Source organism: Rousettus aegyptiacus, unplaced genomic scaffold (genome assembly GCF_014176215.1).
Source record: "Rousettus aegyptiacus isolate mRouAeg1 unplaced genomic scaffold, mRouAeg1.p scaffold_m13_p_5, whole genome shotgun sequence".
Taxonomy (NCBI): domain Eukaryota; kingdom Metazoa; phylum Chordata; class Mammalia; order Chiroptera; family Pteropodidae; genus Rousettus; species Rousettus aegyptiacus.
The window spans coordinates 85,676,598-85,695,004 of NW_023416308.1; the positions used below are offsets into that span (position 1 = coordinate 85,676,598).

The 18,407-nt window shown below is 35.5% G+C and overlaps 1 pseudogene; it reads right to left on the reverse strand.

The window, feature by feature from the left end:
• Nucleotides 1-17,990: 17,990 nt before the first annotated feature.
• LOC118603686 lies at nucleotides 17,991-18,109 on the reverse strand (annotated as a pseudogene).
• Between the last annotated feature and the right edge of the window lie 298 nt (nucleotides 18,110-18,407).

Sequence of the window (18,407 nt, forward strand, 5' to 3'; positions counted from 1 at the left end):
ACTAAATCTTCACAGCAATCCTTTAAATACTAGCCCCATTTTCACATGAAGAAATTGAGGTCTGAAAGTGGAGAAAATGAAATTCAATAAAGGTCTTTATGACTCCAGAGCCATTTTGATTCTTATCAGCTTAGTTTTCCCCAAGAAATATAGTCCTTCTATAAACTCCAATTTGAACAGTATCTGTATGGAGTCTAGAATTAGAGATGTCTTGCTCTGGGAAATTCTCTACACTGGGAAAATATTACTTGAAGTATATGTCCAGACTCCATTTATGAAGGGTTAAGGACAAATTTCAACATGTCTGGAGGATATGAACCAGGTGTTGAAAATGTTAGAAAACATGATATACGAGAAGTAGATGAATGACACTGGAAAAGAAAAGTCCTGGGATGACTATTTAGCTGTTTTTAAGTATTTACAGGACTACCATAAGGAAGGAGGAATATTTTCTGTGGTTTAAGAAGGAAGGACAGACTTCAATGGTTAAAGATTACAAGTAGGCAGATTTGGGCTCAACTTGGATATTATAATTGTTGAAATAAGGAATCAAATACCATATAAGCACTGAGTTCCTCATCACTGGAAGTGTTCAAGTAAAAGCCAGATGAGCATTTACCAGGGATATTAGAGAGATTCATACATAGCCAAAGGTTGAACCAGACAACTGAAAGGTCTCTTTTAACTGTAAATATCTATTGTTTTGACCTTTTTAAAGACCTCTTCTGATGCAGTCTACACATATTTGTATATCTTCTTTTTGCTATACTTATTCTGTTAAGAAGAAGAAGAATTGAAAATGAAAATGATTTTATAAACACATTTTTCATAGTTATTATAAAGCCACGTTTAACATTTTAATTTGTAGATTTTCCTTACTTCTTTGGGTAAGTTGACATAATTGACAGCTTTCTAGGAGTGATGCAATTAATACATTCACTGTCTTCCTCCTATACAAGTATGTAAGAATAAATTGCCATGTTAAAGATAACCACAGTATTAAACTAATTTTACAGAGAAATAAAGTAAGCAATTTAGACAACACTCATTCATTAAAAAAAAAAATGCATTGAGTATCTACTATCTCTCAGGGGCTGTGCTAATCCCTAGATGATCAAAACAGGATCTGTGCCCTCAGATTTAACACACAATTGCAATATAAACTGATAGGTGTTATGATATGAACGAAGGCTTATAAAAGCACAGATGAGAAGTCACTAAATTTCCCTGGAGTTGTTGGAAGATGTTTTACTGAAAAACTGAAATGTTCTCAAGCATGATTACGAGTTTTCCATCAGAGAAGGTGAAAAATGACAGAGAGAACAGCATGTGCCAAGCCATGGAGTCAATAAAGACTGAATATGTGCTGGTGGAAGGAGAAGGGAAATAGTGATGACCTTAAAAAAGTCGATTGGGTGCAAATTGTGTAATGCTTTTGTGTGTGTGAAGGAGTTTTATCTTGTAGTTCTCTCTAAACCAATATATGCATTAGTAATATTTTTGTATTCTTTAGAATTTTTTAAAGGACTACTTGACCTTCCCACAAAGAAGAGGTACAGCTGCCAAGATTTGGCACATGGTTTATCTGAGCCATCAGGCTATGAGACTGCATGAATAAGATAGAAAGAAACCATTTAAGGAATAAGAAAGCTACGGGTTATGTGGGCACAAGAGGTTGATGTCACAGTGACAGAGAGAAGGGCTGAGCACAGCTTTTTGCTTTGAAAAGCTCAGCTTTTCTTAGCATTCTCAAGCATTCTGAAGTTAGGATCAGACAACCTACTGTATCCCTCACATTTGAGAAGGATAAAGGGCCATGTATTATTTCCACTTGCATTATGGGAGGTTTAATTTGAGACTGATACTTTTTCCTTCTATTTGTTCAGTAAAAATTAGTGTGGATTTGAGGACTTAGCATCAAGAAGAAACTTGCAGGACTTAGAAATACAGCTACAGTTCTCCTAATTCCATGTTTTGTCGACAGATTGGATGATGTCTATCTTAACAGTTGACTTGGTCTTTTGCTTTAAGCTCCTCTGTGGAATCTTGAGCTACTGAGTTCTTCTTGATCTGTCAGAGAAAATTTTCCTCCCTCCCTCTCACCAACCCCTTACCTGTCTGTAGTTAGAGACAATGAGCAAAAATGCTTTAAAACTGTGAGTGTGGTTATCTAATAGGCAGCATTTAATAAGCTATTGATCTCTCTCATTCATGAGCTGTTATAAACCCTGGAATCCATTATACCTGAGTAGCCTGTTGAAAATGAAATATGCAACTACAGTCACAAACAAAATGTTACTTGCTGCTTTTTGTCCATTCTGTTGGTAAATGTCCATCCTGGCATCTGTTTGCAGCCTTCTGCATGTTAATGTGGAATGGAGTAGTGTGGAGATGACACTGTCTTCACAGTCCTAGACAGAGGCATCTCTGTAGGTAGCATCTCTGAGGGTAAATGTGTGGAATGAGACAATCTTTCTACATACAGAAAGGAATGTCTCTGCCTTGTCACAGGGTAGACCAGGATGTCATTTAGGAAAACCTTTGGATCTTTATTTGATTGAAAAGATTTCTAGTTATGCAGATGATTCTGTAACATTCTCTGTGACACGAGTAAAGAATGAAGCAAATCCTTGAGTGCTCCTCATTCAAAAGCTCCCTGAGATTTCATCTACTTTTATCCTCTTTTTCTCAAAGAAATAGAGGGGGAAATTTAGCTTAATTGAAAACTTTTTTTTCTTTTCTTTTTTCTTTTCTTTTCTTAACCGTAAAGAACATGGACAGCCACAAGAATTTAATCGAGAAGTGAAATCTTACATTTTTGGTGGCCTTTCTCAGTGAGCTGACCATTGATATCATTCCTAATTCTAAATATTATTTTTTTATTGTCCCATAAATGTACTCATTTTTCAGACCAAATGTTCCAATTTGGAAATAATATGTTCTCAATTAATGTGGATCTTCCTCTGAATTACACAGATTATCAGTTCTTTTACTATTCTTTTACTGTTAGTGGAATATCATATATAACATATGACACCAGGAAAAAAATTATAGTGTCTTTCATATTCCTTCCTAATGTCCAGCTGGAGCCAATAGACTGTGTATTCTCTTTCCTATGTTTTTGAAATTGTGTGAGGAAAAAGCCAAACAGGAAGTATTGGTTTTCCTATTAGTGAAGATCTAAGTCAAATGATCTGGTTTCTCACACTCCTAGTTTAGCGAAACTGACACTGAAACTTGAATTATGGTTTTGGTCTAATACAATAAAGACTTGCAGAGCATTTAAAGTCAACCAGTCTGTCAAATATATGGTGACAGAAGGAAATTTAACTTTGGATGGTGAACACACAATGCAATATACATTTGATGTATTATTGAGTTGTATACACTTGAAACCTGTATAATTTTATTAACCAATGTCACTTCAATAAATTCAATTTTAAAAAAATCAACCAGCCAAGAAGAAAGAGTAGTTTCTTCCCTGATCACAATCTTCTCTCTGAAATTTGTTTTCATGAGATTCTTTTTTAATCTTTTAGATCTCAAATTTCACATCTCAGGGTAGAATACGGCCTTCCCTCCTCTGAGTTACAAACTTTCAGATATGAGCTATTATATGTGAAAGTGTTTTGCATGTAATTGGCATTCAAAAAATGCATGTCAAATCAAAATCCGAAAGGAAAGTGGCACTTGCTCATCCCCTTGGATGGGTCCACCTCACTCCAAGAGTCCCCAGTAAAAAACGTGGAGAGTATTGAGCTCCTGGGCTCAATCAGTTCTCTGCCTTCAAGATCTACCTGCCCAGTCCTTTGAAGTACAAAGAATTCTGAGGCAGTAGGCAGTGACGATATTCATAAAATCCATTCTGAATGTTATAATTGTACAAGGAATTGTAAAATTTAAACTAAACTTAAGCATATCTTTGTATTGCTGGTAATACAATACTTTAAGTGTGGAGAGTAGACTCCTATGCAAATTAACAAACTGACCAGCAGCAATAGAAACTACATCCTTCTCACTCTCACCTAGCAGCACTGTGCAGTGGAAATGCTCAGGACCTGAGTATGGACGATGAAGGCAAAAGCAGTATCTCTGGCACTTATTAATTGTACAACTAAGGATAAGTCATTTAATCACAGAACCTTAATTTCCACAGGAAAATAGATATAAACTACTCCACAGATTTATTATGAGGATCATATAGAATAATGCATACAAATGCACTTTGTCATCTGCATACATGGTATTGATTAAAATCACAGTTCACAATAGCAGCATTATTTTCAGGAATCCTATTAAGGTGACATAATTTTAGTCTGTAGCTTTCTGCATCCCTTTTCTAAGTTGATTATGTGGCATTTTGAACATTACAGAGCTGCTTTAAGGGTTGAACCTAGAATGCTATTGCATTCATCTTTCAACAATGAAGAGAATTTCCAGCATGGCTTAACAAACCGTACAGAAGAATGCTCTAATGGGTACAAACAGAGGCATGAAGATGAAAGTCTATATTTCTCCTCCAGGGACATTTTTCAGATGGCTAGAGTACCAATATAATGCAAAAAAGTCACTGAAATGTAATTCCAAACATACTCATGTGGTTGTTGTTTTATGAAATCAACTGGAAGAAAGGTCACAGTGGAAGGACTGCTAGGTTTAGAGTCAGAAGACCTGAGTTCAGATTCTGGCATTAATAGGGTTGTCAGATTCAGCAAATAAAAACACAAGACACCAGTAAACAATAATATATTGTATACTTGAAAGTTTTATTGAGAGAGTAGAGCTCATGTTAAATGTTCTTTCCACAATTAGAAAAAAAAAAAGAATTTAAAAGAATCCACAAGACACCTAGTTCGATTAGAATGATTTCTAATTACCTATGCATATATGCACTGAGATAAAAGAAAAATACTGTATGAGACATATTGATACTAAAAATTATTTGTGTCTATCTGAAATAAGTTATAAGTATCTAAATTACATACCTCTTTTTAAAGTTTATTTCTCTAATCATTGGGCTTTTCTTAACAGCTTATAAGGTTTCTTACAGTTACAGTCTATATTTTAATTACATTGTAACATAGCTTCTACAACCAAATTATTTCATTATTTTCTGCATTGAATATACATTAATGAGAAAACATCCTCAACATTATCATACATGCTGATATCCTAAATATATACTGGAAGAAAATCAACAACTCCAAGAACTGCTCTTCAAATTTGATTTTTTAAAGCACATAATACCATCTTTCATGGCATAAACTGCTTTTCATTATTCAAGATTACAATTTATGTCCTAATCAATGGCTTTTTAAATTGTTATCTACTGACAAAGAAAAAAAAGAAATTTGTTCACCAATTTTGATTTCCCTCTTCTTCATCACTATACCTGATGAGTTCATTTGTTCCCATGCTGGCTGAGTATTTAGGAATATCCATGTAAAAGAATCAAATTATTCAAGAGGGGGAATCCACTTGAAAAGATAGTGATTATGGCAAATGCCATAATCATTGTTCACTTCACATTGAAATTTCTTTTCCTGCTATTAAGCAACACTGTCTCTTTTAAGAACAGGCCCTTAAAGGGATACATTTTTCATCAATTTTTTTTTTAACATATTTAACAAGTTCCTTTAAGCCAAGGAGCACTTCAATAACACTGTTTGCTCTTCTTTCAATTTGTGTTATCTTACTACTAAGGGGATATTGAAAACCATGAACAAGAAATAAGTAGGCTTCACTCAGTGAGGAATTTAAAAAGTCAACAAGAATTTTGAGAACTTTTTCTTCAGAAAGTATGATTTTAATGCATCAAGTAAACTAACTGTATTTGTTAAAGAGATTCCATGGGGTTTTAAAGTTGAGAGAATTGAATAATACTGAGTGCCAACAATATCACAAAAATTGTTTAATCATTTAGTTTAAATAGAATAAAAACTGAAGCTTAGATGGCTATCTCTGTCCCAATCGCGGTCCGTTGGTCTGCTGTTCATTTAGCTGGGGCTGTGGATGGAGACAACTTTTCTTAAAATGAGCTCTCGGTAGGGAAAGCAATAACATATATCCCTACCTTATAGAATCAACTCATACATCAAGTATTTGCTCTAAAAAAATATATATATAGAGAGAGAGTAACTTCCTCCAAAGGGTAGAGTATGGAAATGGGGGAAAAAGCATGACTTTATAGTACAGAAATCTGATGAGCACTACTTCAGCCGGGTGATCAAGGTCAACATCAACCTTGATAAGTCATTTTTATAGAATGTACTCTTGATAGTATATGACGAAATGACACTTTACCTCCGTAATTTTCCTCCCAAAAAACCATATCCTCTGTTTAATCATAATAAAAATGTGAGGGAAATTCTAACAGACATCTTATAATATATGTGACCAGTAATCCTCGAAACCGTTATCCAAAACAAAGGAAGTCTAAGAAACTGTTATGGCCAAGAGGAGCCTAAGGGGACATGCCAACTAGGCCTAATATGGTGTCCTGGATGAGATCCTGTAATAGATAAAAGGACACTAGGTGAAAACTAAAGAAATAGATTATGGTATAGTTAATAAAAATGTATCAATATTGGCTCATTACTTATAACAAAATGTATCATAGTAAAGTAACATGTTAATAATGGGGGAACTGTAGAGTATATAGGAACTCTATGCATTTGTTCAAATTTTCTATAAACTTAAAACTTCTAAAAAATGAAGTCTAATAATTAAAAAGAAGATTGGTGATATGGCAGGTAGACAAATGAGTACAACTGTCAGGGAAAAAAAAGTTTAGGAATTGAACTGAGAAATCAAGAGGTGACTATTATGAATACAACAAAATTCAGAGTCAAATAAGGCTTTTTTGATGATCTATTCTCACTTTGCACAGCACTTTATATAATGCTTGTCTTATTTGATTCTCACAGTACCTGTGAGGTAAATATTATTGCTATCTTTTAATTAAGAAATTGAAGCTTGGACGTATAAAGTTACTGGTTTAAGTTTACTCAACTATTGAGAAAACATGGCCAAAATTTAAATCTACATCTCTTACATCATGGCTTTTTCCTTAATGTTATATTGCAGAGAATAAAAGTCAATAGAATAGAAGCAGGGAATTCAATTCAAAACATATCTGCTGAGGTCAAGGCCCCGTGTTGGAAGGTATGGGATTACAGAGAAGGTGAGGCATAGACCCTGCTCATGAGGAATGTATGCTCAAGTGAGGGAGACAGACAAATATGATTTACAATAATACCAGATCCATTGGTGTAGGGAGGAGAAGTAGATGTGACTGTTTAATCTGCACACAATCTTATTTCTGCGGGTGCTAAGAAGTTTCAAGGTCAGACTCCTACACTTTTACATGCAATCTCTGCAGATTGGAAGATTACTTCTTTTTACCTGCGGGAGCACTGAAGGGTAGGAATCTTGGTTTCTTTTCAGGTGTAAATAAGATGACATTCACAAATGATAAAGCTGACAATCTTTTTATCTAGTATAAAGGTCTTTGCCTATAGTTTTTCAACTGTAACTGCTTTTCTTACCACTAAATAGTTCAGCAATATGATTTTTAGCATGATTCAGCAGAAGACTTATTTTTCATTAGTCAGAGTACAACAATATAATAATAGTTATCCTAAAAGAGCATTTACTATATGCCATGAACTATTTCAAGTGTTTTATAAACATTATCTCTTTAATCTTTACAACAATCCTAAAGGAGGACTATTTTAATCCCTATTTTACAACAGAGGAATCTGAAGCAGATAAATTTAAAACTTGCCCAGCATTACACAACTATAGTTGCAAATGCATAGAGCTCCTATATACTCATGATTTAAACAATGTGACTCCAGAATACATCTTATAATAATTATGTTATATTGTCCACCTACCTACCTGCTAACATATATATACATCCTGAAACTGTATATTAAAGTATGTTTACTTGTACTATAATTTATATGTGAAAAAATAGAGTTTCTCTAGTCTTTAAAATTATTTTGATCTTCTCAAGCTTCCCAAGAGCTAGGTAACAAGTTTATAAATATTATCAATTTGATTTAGTTTAAAAGTTAATTCAATTATATACCATCACCAAGTGGGATTTATTCCTGGAATGAAAAGATTCAACATATGAAAATAAATTAATGTACTACATTGCATTAACAGAATAAAGGAGTACAAAACACATAATCATCTCAATATGTGCAGAAAAAGCATTTGACAAAATTCAGCACCCTTTCATGATAAAAATACTCACCAAACTAGGATTAGAAGAAAAGTACCTCAACATAATAAAGGCCATAGAAGAAAAACCCACAGCTGATATCATACTGAATGATGAAAGACTGAAAGCTTTTCTTCTATGATCAGAAATAAAATAAAGATTCCTGATATTGCCACTTCTATTCAACATAGTACTAGAAGTCCTTAACAGAGCAATTAGGTGAGAAAAAGAAATTAAAAAGCATCCAAATTGGAAAGGAAAGAGAAAAATTACCTCTCTTCATAGACAACATGATTGTGTATATAGAAAACCCTAAAACACATGCCAAAATAAAAAACAAAAAACAAACAAACAAAAAACAAAAAAACAAACAAACAAAAAACACTGTTAGAACAAATTTAAAAATTGCACAGTTGCAAGATACAAAATCAATACACAAAAACAAGTTCACTAACTTACACTAATAATGAACAACCCAAAAAGAAAATTAAGAAAACAATTCCATTTACAATAGCACTTAAAGAAATAATATATTTAAGAATAAACCATGAAGGAGATAACTACAAAACATTGCTCAAAGAAATTAAAGACACCAATAAATAGAAAGACAAACCACAGTCATGGATTAAAAGACTTAATCTTGTTAAGATGTCAGTATTACCCCCAAAAGATCTACAGATTCAATGCAATTTCTATAAAAATCTCAGTGACATATTTTGCAGAAATAGAAAAATGCATCTAAAATTCACATGGAATCTCGAGGGACCCAGAATAACCAAACAATCCTCAAAAAGAACAAAGTTGTAAAACAACACTTGCTAATTTTAAAACTTCCTGAGGTAGGAGTTACACTAGGGGCCCTCTCCAGAGCAGCTAAAATTAAAAATAGCCTTAAACAATAGCCTTGACTTAACTCGTTGTACCTGACACAATAGCAAGGCAATGATAGGGAAATTCCCCAACATAGTCATGCACATAGGACAGCTGGTGTAACCTAGAATTCACCTCTGCTTCATTAAATGATCATTATAAAAATTTGCATTGCGGTTTTGACTCCCCTTATGAGCAAACCGAGTGCATTATGGTTACATGTATGTTTAAAGAGAAGATTATATAATAAACCTGTCAATCAAGGCTTGTCAGGGAAGGGCTATGGTAACAGGGGGAAGGCCAAAGTCTTGTAGACAGAATAAAAGAGCCAGATACAGGTGGCTTTGGGGGTTGACCCCTCTTTGCAGCCCACTCAACTTTCTGAGAGTTTTCTCTTATCCTCAGAGTTGACCACTCTTGGCAGCTACTCTCCTGTCTGTGAGTGTTCAATCACTTTGAATAAAACTAGCTTGCTATAATTGCTAGATGTCTGCCTTCAATCCATTGTCACCAGATGCCAAGAACTGAGGACCAAGAATTCTAGAACTCCCTAATTCAGTAACGTTACTACAGAGCTATGGTAATCAACACAGCGTGGTACTGGCATAATGACAAATATAGAGACCAATTGAAATAAACCTGGTGTACGTGGTCAAATGATTTTTGACAAGGGTGCCAAGACAGTTCAATGGGAGAAAGGACAGTCTTTTCAACAAATGGTGTTGGGAAAACTGAATATCCACATATTAAAAAATGGAAGTTGGGTCTTTGCCTTATACCATATACAAAAATTAACTCAAAATGGATCAAACACCTAACATAAAAACTAAAACTATAAAATTCTTAAAAGAAAACATAAGGGGAAATCATGACATTGGATTTTGCAGTGACTTCTTGAAAATGACACCAAAAGCACAGTCAACAAAAGAAAAAATAGGTAAGTTGGACTTCCTCAAAATTGAAAACTTTTATGCATCAAAAGACACTATTAACAAAGTGAAAAAGCAACCCATAAAATGAGAGAAAATATTTGCAAATCATATACCCGATAAAAGATCAATATCTAGAATATGTGAAGAACTCCTACAACTCAACAATGAAACAAATGACCTGGTTAAAAATTGAGCAAAGAACTTGAATAGACACTTCTTCAAAGAAGATATACAAATGGCCTATAAACACATGAAAAGAGTCTCGGTATTAATAGTAATTAGGAAAATGCAAAACAAAATCACAAAGACAAACTATTTCCCACCAAACAGAATAGCTATTTAAAAAAAAAAAAGGCAAAAAAGAAAATAACAAGTGTTCATGAGGGTGTGGAAATTGGAATCCTTATGTACCGTTAGTGAAAATGTAAAATGGTGCAGCCACTGCGGATAACAGCATGGTGGTTAATCAAAAAATTACACAGAGATTACCATACAGTCCAGCAATTCTACTATAGACCCCAAAAATTGAAAGTAGGGACTCAAACAGATATTTGCATACCCATGTTTATAGCACTATTCATAATAGCCAAACGGTGAAAACAACCCAAATGTCCATCAACAGATGAATAGATAAGCGAAATGTGGCATATTATAAAATATTATTCAACCTTTAAAAGGAATGAAATTCTGATTCCTGTCACAACATGGGTGAACCTTAAAGACATTACGCTAAGTGAAATAAGCCAGACACAAAAGGACAAATATTGTGTGATTTCGCTTATATGAGGTACCTAGAATTACCAAATTCATAGAGACAGAATATAGAATAGTGGTTACCAGGGGCTTGGAGGCAGGATTTGTTGTTCAATGGGGACAGAGTTTTAGCCTGGGATGATGAAAAAGTTCTGGAGATAAGTAGTGGTAATGGTTGTAGAACACTGTGAATGTGCTTAATGCTAATGAACTGTACACTTGAACATGGTTAAAATGGTAAATTTTATGTTATGTGCATTTCCCACAATAAAAAATAAAATAAAAAGTTCAAGTCACTCATTTAAAGGCTAAATTAAATTTAGCCTTTCTAAATTTACCCCCTCGCCTTTTTTCTTTTCAAGATGACATTAAATAGTATTGGTGGAGAGTTTTGACCTGCAAAATCTTGTGACATTGGTGAGTGAAAAGCCCCACATCTAAGTTGGTCCGTGAATATGCACTGCCTGCCATCCATTCAGATATAGTTGGTGTACTCCTGACCTTTAGCATGAAATTATGGCCTATTTCTTGCTGATTTCATTTCTCTTGTTTCTAGGTATTAGTTTCCACTCTCAGTTTCTACTACATCCCCAATCAGACCCTCTTCATGCCTTTGCTGCTAGATTCTTATTTCTGCTATTATTGGCCCATGACAGACCATGCCAGAAAAACAGGCCGTCAACTCAGAGTTCCCACCACAGGGGAATCCAGAGCTCTTGGGAGAGCAAATTGAACCCTCTCTCTATCTAATGGGACCACTCAACTCACTTAACTATGCTACACGTGCCCTTCTTTTGTAGAGCTGTGCAAAAATAGTGATTTCCTTCCAAAGTCCCTAATGGAAATCAGGGTGAGAACTCCTTTGTTCTTTGAGTTCTTGGAGGTGAAGGGAAAAAACAGAGATAAAAGTCAAGGATGACCAACTGCTGCTGCTCCTGTCTTAAGGGCACTTATGTAAAGGCTTCTCTGTTTGAGTTTATGTCTTCCTGGCCTAGATTCATTGACACCGAATATGATTAAGAGCACATTTTTAAAACCTGCAATTTTGATACTATTACATTTATCCTACAAGGCAGCAGTCCTAAGTTCTTAGCTTGCTGGCATTAAGACTTAATTATTTCTGTATCTTTTGCAACACTTAACACTCTATTAACACACAGGTTTGATGATCAATGAATTATATGTTGAACTAAACTCAGAGAAATTAAATATCCTCAAAGTTGTCAGGTCTATCTTTTGAGAACAATTTCAGAATTTGGGAATAGACAAAAAGTCATTAGGAGTCAGATGTAAAAATAGCTTTATTTAAAGGCATAGCGTCTCCATGGAGTAGTGAGTGATTTTCTTGCATAATTCATAAACTGACAGAAAAGGCAGCTCCCAGGGAGGGACTACTCCTTCCTCGAACTCCTGAATCCACACACTAAGCAGCAAGCGCTCACTTACTGAACACTTAATGTAAAGAAACATTCGAGTCAGTAGAAAATTCTTATAATAGTTTATCTGAGCCAAACTGATGACATAGGCCAGGGAGCAAGACCTCAAATACCCCAGAGAATAACAGTTTTGCAGCTTCTTTTATGCATTTGAAATCAAGAAAGATTGGAGAAAGCAAAGTGGGGATTGGATTACAGGGTAGTTAACAAAATTATGCACTCTCTTAAGGGTTAATACTCCTTTCGAAGGCTATTACTTCTCATATTTCACAGGTTTATTAACCTAGATGCACAAGAATTATGGACAGAACTGGGTTAAAACTTTTCACTAGAGAAGTTACAGGCCTGGGGAATGACTGCCCACCATGATCTGCCCAGCTAGGAGTTTATGATCAGATTATGCTGTGAAGTTACTTTCCATACACCTCCCCCTGCCACCACCTTTATTTGGTCCACACAATAGTTAGGGTACTATCTGGATACTGGAGATGTAAAACTGGATAAAATATGGGCCCCGAAGATAACCAAGGTGACCCCTCCTACGTAATGTATCCATAGCTACCAATACTTCCTCTATCAAAGCATAATCTCACTTCACTGCAGTTTCTTGTTAGTCAGCTTGTACTAAAGAAGGCTGATGTGCTCCTCAACAGCAGAGATATGCGTTTTGCTCACCATTGTATTCCTTGCCCCAAGCAGTTTCTGTCACATGGTAAAGTGGTTGCCTTTGCTTCCTCATCCTTCTTGCCTCTTTGATGAAAAAACCCCTTTTCCTTTGAAGCACCTACTCCATGTGGTTTACTTAGCTCTGAACCCATCTGTACTGCAAAAGAGCTGCACGTGTCAGAGTTGTTCCTAGAACTTTTCGGTCAAAGGTTTAAAGGGAAGACTCCTTCCTCTGGAGTTGGCCAAGCTGCAAATGAATCTTGGGTTGCTGACAGCCATCCTGCCTGCCATGTGGATGCTCTTGGTGCTCCACCTAGATCCTCTTCACAGAGCGGGATGGGGAAGATTAGCACAACCCTTTCTCATCCATAGCCCTTGACCAACTGCCAAGCGGTACAAAAAGCAGACCCTCTTGCCTTAAGGTGGGATAAATTCTGTGATGTAATTTATGCTTCAGATTTCCCTATGAGAAAGGGCTGAAGCTAGCCTCCATCTGAGACCACAGTCTTACTTAACTTTCTTTCCCTGCATCCCTCAAGCACCTTTTCCTGGAGCATTCCCTCAATAAATCACTATCTCAGTCTCTATTTCTAGGGAAATCAACCTAAACAGTCATACAAAAGAAAGATGAATACTAATGACATCATTTGAATGCTTGGATCTCAACCATATTTTCCCTTGTACTTTTAGTTAGGTGAGCTAGTTTGTTTAAGCTATTTGGATTTGAGTTTCTCTCATTTGCATCTAAAAGAATCCTGATATTCAGCAGGCATTCTATTAATATTTGTTGAATAAGTTTATTAAATTATAAATAGAGTGAAATGGAAAATAGAGATGAAGATGCAATGAAATCCATCAAGTGTTTTGAGAAGAAATGATAGTTTATATTTATCTAAGCCTGTGAGTATGAATAGTAGATTAGCAGGAAGGTGAGTAGTGGGGACCTCCTAGGTCTAAGGAACCTTTGTGAAAACAAATGTTTGGCAATGCAAAAGTACATGGTGTTTGAGAAAAAATAAATTGTTCTACATGGTAGAGCGAAGGAGTAAAAAAAATGCTTACTTTGTTGAAGCAGCAAGTCTATGAGATTGCATAGGGAGAAAAGCAGACCATTACCGGCATGTGCTGTCAGGATTGTGGGCTAATGCTGACAGGTGGGCTGTAAAAGATGCAAGATGTACAGACATAACTCTGATATGTTTGGGATGCGATGACAGAGAGATTGCAGCCAGTATCTGTTAGTCATGGTTACATACAATCAGAGTAAAGATCTGTTGAGACCCATTGATTCTGAGGTATGTTCTTTACCCACATGGGAGCTCGAGCGTACACGTGTCAGTCTCCTTGGTGTCATTCTGTCTTGATCTGTTTCACCTGGGTCCTGGGTGATGCAAGAGCTGGCCTGTACGGGGTAAAATACATATATTTTGATCATGTTAAGTCATCAGCAAAGTCGTCGGTTGTTTCCAGAAAGTGATATTACAGGTATACAATATTATTCATATTGATTGCTCGTAATAACACCTGCTCCTGTGATGCATAATATCAACCTACATTTATATAGCCAGATGCTTTCACACAAATTATTCCATTTAATTTTCACAACTGTTACACAAAGATTAAAGAAATTAAACTTTAAACCACGTTTCCTTTCTTCAAGTTCATGACTCTCTCTAATACCTGAAAGAAGCCTCATGGTGAGTCCATGGGCATTCAATAAATATTTGCTAAAATGAGATGAAATAGAACCATTAGTTCTTAGTTCTTGTTTCTTTGTGCTCCTCAGGATGATGACCTATTTCATTTGACACCTGCCCCAGCACCCAGGGACTCAGTCTTCCCTTGACAGTAAACCTTCTTCCTAGGCTGTCTTTCTTGCTAGAAGAGCCTCACCCTCATCCTGCATTCCTTTAGGACTTTCATGAACATTTCAAACTTAACATGTCTAAAATAAAATTATTAATGATTTTTTAAATTCATATATTCTCTAGTTTTCTCCCATGCTTGCTCCCATTTCAGCGAATGGTCCCGCCATCCAGTGAGTTATTAAAGTCAAAAACTTGAGTGTCAACTCTTAATTTCACTTCCAAATTAGATCTAATATCTGTTCACTCCTTTCTATTTATCTCCACCAGTACCATCTTAGTCTAAGACATTCTTCTTTCATTTTTCAGCTGGAATAGCCTCCTGGCAGAACTTTCTAATTATAATCTTGTTTACCTTATATACCCAACCCATTCTACACGAATCAGCCAGGGTGAGATTTTAAAAATGTAAATCATATTATGACCTTCTTTGACTTGAAATTCTTTCATGGCCTCCAATCGTACTTTGGATAAATTAATTCTTCAATAACCTATCTTTAAGGAATACAGTGAAGAAATAAAATGGAGTCACTATAGTCAAGTTGCTAACTTACTAAAATCAAGTAGGTTGAGGAATGAAAAAAACAATTCTATTCCTGTTTTAATAGTCTGAAAATTTTAACTTTTGAACTTTCCAATCTTATGTCAATGCCTGGATATACATCAGACCTCCAGATAGCCCTCTCATTACCCACTGAAGGACTCATATCCAGACCACGTGACATTCACCATTCAAAACTCTGTGTGACCAGACCTCCCGGCACCCATCCTCCAGATCGCTGGTATCCATCATCCAGACTGCATGACATCTGACTGATAACTGTCCTGGACCCATCCTGGGGCTGAGAATGCAGGACTGATTATTTTCAAGAATGTATTTTATACTTTTCTTTCCTCTTTGCAACACTTCTGGGTTTTTGCCTAGTGTGTTTCATGTCTGCAAACCTGAAGACCCTTGAACATATTTTTATTATTTATTTTTAGCCAAAGCCTCCGAACTCTTTTTAAGTCCATTTGACACCCTGCATATATTGCCTGCTTACCTCTCCAGTATCACTGTTCTCCCTGCTCAGCACACATCAGTCACTTTGGATTTCTGTCACTTTCTAGAGAATATCTAGCTCTTTCCTGGCTCAGGGACTTTCTATTTTACTCTCTCTGCTTTGGATGGGACTAGTTCTCCCTATTCTTCATGAGTTGGCAAAATTTTAACTCTTAAAAAAGTTTTCTGGAAAATCCCTGTCTACAGTAGGTGTCTCTGACAGTCTCAATTATTGCACATTGTCCTTTTCTTTACAGAGATCTGAAATTATTTACTATAATTATTTTATCGATTGTGAGGTTCCTTGTTATATGTCTTTTGTACTAGAAAGTGAACTTCATGAAGGCAGTAACATTGTCTAGTCTTGGTAATATCATTAATTCTTGGCACACAATAGGCTTTTAATAAATTATTCTTTAAATCAACAAATAATTTAATGATTATCCATTTAATTGAGAAGACTTAAGATTTAATATTTGTCCTTGCCTCATGTCACTCATGTGACACTTATCCAAATATACAAAGTACTCAGTAATAAGAAGACAAACAACTCAATAATAAAATAGGTAACAGGTTTGAAGATCTCCTCTTTAACTGATAAAGATATATAGAGGGCAAATAAATACAAGGAAAGATGTTCAACATCGTTAGTGATTAGGGAAATGTAAATTAAAGCCACTATAAATACTTCTATGCACCCACTAGAATGGCTAAAATGAAAAAGTCTGATAATACCAAGTGTTGACAAGTGTGTGAAACAACTGGAACTCTCTACAGTGGGAATGAGAAAAAGTATAGCCACTTTAGAAAACAGTTGTAGTTGCTTATAAAATTAAATTTGTACCTACTATCTTCCCAGCAATCCCACTTCTAGGTATTTACCCAAGAGAAATGAAAACACATATTCACTCAAAGACTTGTATATCAGTCTTCATAGTAGACATAACGATAAAAAATACAAACATAATAAAAAAAAATTTAAAAAAATTAAAAAAATAAAAATCAGATCTGTGTTTTTAAGGGCCAGGAATAAGGGAAGGAGATGGTCTACAAAGGGGCAAGAGGAAACCTTTGTGGTGATGGAAATGAAATTTTTTGCATCATGATGATGGTAGTGGTCCCAAGACTGGACGCATTTTCAGAACTTACCAAATTATACTTAAAAATGGTGAATTGTATATGCAAATAATATCTCATTAAAATTGATTTTTAAAAAGAGCTTCACCCTCAAACCTCATTAAAGGGTGAAAAAGTTGAGATCTAAAGGTGAGTGATTGCACAAGTAGCAGAAGTGAGAGGTTTACTACTTAGCATTGGAATCAGTCCTTGACTCCTCATCTAGGCCTCTTTGCATTATAACTTATACCTGATTTTCCAGAAAGAAAAATATCGAATGTACTTTCATCTATTTAGGTGCCCCCTCCTCTCCTATTTGCTGGATTTTCGTGGGAACATGGTAATTAAATATTTTTATTTTTAGGTTTCTCTTCTGTTTAGCTCAACCTGGGCTCAAACCTCTTGATAACAAACAACATATTGGAGTCCTCAGTTGAGTGATAAACTGTGTTATAGTTCTAAATCCCTTAAGTGGAAGGGGATTAATAATTCCCCCTGCTAGCTTTTCAAAAGACTAAGAAAAAAGAAGACAGTCTCAGACAGTAGTTTGATATAAGAAAGGTTTTATTTCTAGGCTTCTGACTTGTTTTGTGTTTTCTCTATTGCTTTGTTCAAGGAAACAATTGACTTGAGAACTCCCAAGTGTTACTTCAGGTTGTTGAAGTAACTTCATTTGGAACTTCATTTGGAAAATTCAGGGGGGGCCCCCTGCTGTAGCTTCTTGTTACTGCACTTGAGTGACACTGCCATCAGAGAGAGGGGCTGAGGGCAAAGGCTAGAAAGGGAACCAATAAAAGTGCTAATTTGACATCTTGTTGATTATAATGCTCCTGGTCCTTAATGTTCACCACACTGATCAGCCAGTCTGATGCAGAATGTGTTCGAGTTGGATGTAATTCAACCAGCACGAAGCATAGATACTTAGAAACAGACCACTTTATATTTATTTATTTATTTATTTATTTATTTATTTATCTATTTATTTATTTATTTATTTATTTAGTGAGGCAGCCCTTGGTTGACCTCACAGATTGCAAGGACTTTGTCAGCTTGCAATCCTTAATTTTTTATTTTTTACACCTACAGCATCTGATATTCCTAGGTAGTCTCCCACCCAAGTACTAACCAGGCCCAACCCCGCTTAGCTTCTGAGATCAGATGGGATTGGGCTTATTCAGGGTGGCATGGCTGTCAACTGAAAATAGACTACTTTAGAGTCAAAAGTTACATGTTACAAAAGTGTATGGCTTACAAAGTGCTTTTATGCAAATTATTTGGTCTGATCTTCTAACGACTCTATGAGGCAGGTAGTGTGGTACCCTAATTTTACAGATGAGGAGACTGACACTCAGAAAAGCAGAGATTTGCCCAAGATTACTTTTTTAGAAAGTACTTTAAAGCCAAATACCTTCTAATTATGTACCACACCTTTGGCCAAGTTTTAGGGATATGAGGAGAAATAAGTTTGAGAACCTCACCATTCACTGTAAATAT